At 39.2% G+C, this 3,133-nt stretch overlaps 1 pseudogene; it reads right to left on the bottom strand.

Annotated features, from left to right (window-relative positions):
- Nucleotides 1–1,443: 1,443 nt before the first annotated feature.
- LOC125656280 (uncharacterized) lies at nucleotides 1,444–2,893 on the bottom strand (annotated as a pseudogene).
- Nucleotides 2,894–3,133: the final 240 nt, after the last annotated feature.

Below are 3,133 nucleotides of genomic sequence, written 5' to 3'. Positions count from 1 at the left end.
CAACGTTTTAGTTCAGTAAAGACTCCAGTAGTTAAGAAACCATTTTAAATGAAAGTAGAGTGTTGAGGGACACACGTACATGTGTTTACAAATATCCTTAACAATTGCGAGGTGAAATTAATGTGTTGCTAAGAAAAAATCAGTTCATTATTCAAAACATTTCCCTGTATTGGGATATCTCACATGCAGAATGTCCAGCCTTGTCTATGGCCTTGCTTTAAAGCTCATATTGTGAGAACAGAGAAAAGTCCGGCAGAAGAGGGACACCTTATAATATACCATAAAAATGCAGAAGAAAGTTTGCGTGACTGTAGCCTACACCGGTATTGAGTTTAGTTCATGATTTTTAGACCTCTAATAAACGTAAACATTTTATTATAACACAACACTTTTCCAGACGCACACATCCACGGGTGCTCATTTCACTGGGGCCAAGTTGTTTGGAGGAAGATCCAAGACATCGGACTCCAGACTAGCTACATGGAGCGGAAAGAGACATATGATTTCTGCAAGAAAATCATGACCCTACCCTATCTCCCAGCATACACCCCCCCCCCTTTAACCGGCACCAGGAATCAGCAACCACGCCAGGTCTGGTCGAGCTGTGTGCATATGTAAATTCCACCTGTTTATGTGAGACGGGACGTTGGCAGCCTTCCCAGTGGAGCGTGTTTAACCAAGCTGTCCACACCAATACTGATGTAGAGGGATGGCACTGACGCCTGAACCACACTGCTGGGAAATCCAATTTGCCTTTCTACCTTGTTGGTGCAGCTGCTGGGAGAGGAGGCCAAACTAGTTGCTGTTCAAGTTCGCCTTCTGACGGAGGACCGTTTGCGACGACGACAAGGCAGAGGAAGGGCACGTTGAAATTTCAAAGAGGACTTTTCCGTGTTTGGGATCAGCTCACCGCTGGAGACCTGTCTGGCAGGAAAGCGCTGAAGACAATAGCGGCAATGTTGGCGGACGTTCTTTAATTGAACACTCCCGTGTAAATACAGACGTGTAAATACAGTTTTAATTTCTTATTATTATATTGATAATGAAACTATTTATGACACATTTTAATATTCTTAGTTGTTCGTTCATTTATATCTTACTTTTGGCGTCTTTAATATGATGATTCGATAAAGTAGCAAACAAGAAATGATTCAAGTTGCACTTGTAAATATTTCTGTATTGATTGATTAAAGTTTGAAAATTTCATTTCTGAAGTATGAACTCTATAGTTGTTTCAATTCTGTAAAGCGATAGTTTTCCGAAAAATCATGAATACAGACAAAGCGGAAGATTGAAAACAAGTGTTTGAAATTGGTTGTGTTACCGAGTTCATCGATGATGATGTAACGGAAACAATTTTATTAGTTGCAATAAATGTGAAAATAAATCCGACTTTTGATTCCTTTTTAACCAGAATGAGTTTCTCAATTGTTTCAATTCCCTTTACCTTGATGTCAACTTTTTCAAATATTTCCCATTTAACCGTTTCCTCGATTTCTGTATTTCACGTTTCCTCTGGAAGTAAGTGTAGTTTATGTATGTCACATTTTGAACAATCTCGTCGGAGACATTCCAATTCATGGTTGAAACACAATGTGGCATACATTACATCGCTAATGGACTCAAATAATGGATCTTCGTTTCCCGTGTAATTACATTTGCGTGGAGAATCTTTTTTCGAAAGTCCATACACGATTTCAATGCAATCTTTATTTCAACGTGGCGCCTACAACAGTAGGTATGTCTGTCTTTTAACCGGACCTGTGGTACGAAATAAGGCTTGCAGTTCGAAAAAAATCTCGGGGAAATTTTAATATCCGGATTCTCGTAAACAAAGTCAACAAAAACTTCAGGTTTTTTTTAAAGGATATATACTGCGTGGTTTGTTTTTGGCCCTAATCGTTCTCGTTTTATATATCTGCTTTATTTCCTGTCGGTCGGGATATGCTTGGACGTAGCCAAAAGTCGTTAGCAAGTCGTTTTGTTTCATTTGAAATGGCGTCAGACCGCGTTTTTCTAGATGTTTAGGTCCAGTAGGATTTTTCCGATTTTTTAAATACAGTGGTTCGAATTGTCTTTCCTATACGTATTCGTCTAACTGGTTATCCGAGTTATTTTCCTGGAGTTTTTTTGACATCTGCTTTTGGTGACTTGTTCCCTACTTACAGAGGCAACAAGCACGTTTATTGACGTTACTGAATCTTTAGATCTTTTAAGGTCACCTGAGTAAACGCAGATGATTTATTGCAATCGGTTGTCGTCGTGCGTTAACAACTGAACATTTTTAACTTCTTCTTGATAACTACCAGTCCAATTCTTTTCAAATTTGGTATGAAGCATCTTTGGAACAAGGGGTACATCAATTGTAAATGTCAGGTCTCCAGCACTCCTGGGGCCTTAGGGGCGGGGCAAAAAGTGCCCATTTTTCAAATATCTTCTTAAGAACCGCACATGTGTAAGAAAACCTAAATGCATTGCGATGGAGAGCAGGAAGGCCTCTCCCAAAATTGTAAATTTCCACTCTCAAAGTCGCTATATCAATTCTATGAATGGATTATTTGAATTATTCGTTTTAGATAAGGACGTCACAAATACACAGCAATTTTTACGTTATTTGGCGCAAAATCAACCATTTTATCACTCTATGGATAGAGCGCATGGCTGTTCTGTGTAACGCTGGACATCGACAAATGACAACATTTGCGTATAATTAACTCCGTTATTGCTAATGAAATGCGTGTAAATCATATTTTGTATAAGGTATTGCCATTATTTATGCATTTAGCTTCTCATCGATATGCAAGACTTTAATAATCCGCAAAATATACATCTGTATAAACATTACGGAGACCTTTTCTTATGCACGTATCCAAGGAACATCAGTACCGTGCATAACGTCTAGAAATGAACCGTATTCTAAACGAATTTGGCATCAATTCCACTTTTGCTAATCGTACTTATATTCCAGCTGCCCTTTCAATAGATTGATTGATTGTATGTCTCACTCGAGAATTTTTCACTCATATGGAGACGTCACCAAGACCGGCGAAGGGCTTCAAATTTAGGCCTATGCTCGGCGCCTACGGCCATTGAGCAGTGAGGGTTCTTTAGCGTGCCACACCTACTGTGACAC

Source organism: Ostrea edulis, chromosome 7 (assembly GCF_947568905.1).
Source record: "Ostrea edulis chromosome 7, xbOstEdul1.1, whole genome shotgun sequence".
Classification (NCBI taxonomy): domain Eukaryota; kingdom Metazoa; phylum Mollusca; class Bivalvia; order Ostreida; family Ostreidae; genus Ostrea; species Ostrea edulis.
This window is presented reverse-complemented; position numbering and strand designations above follow the sequence as displayed.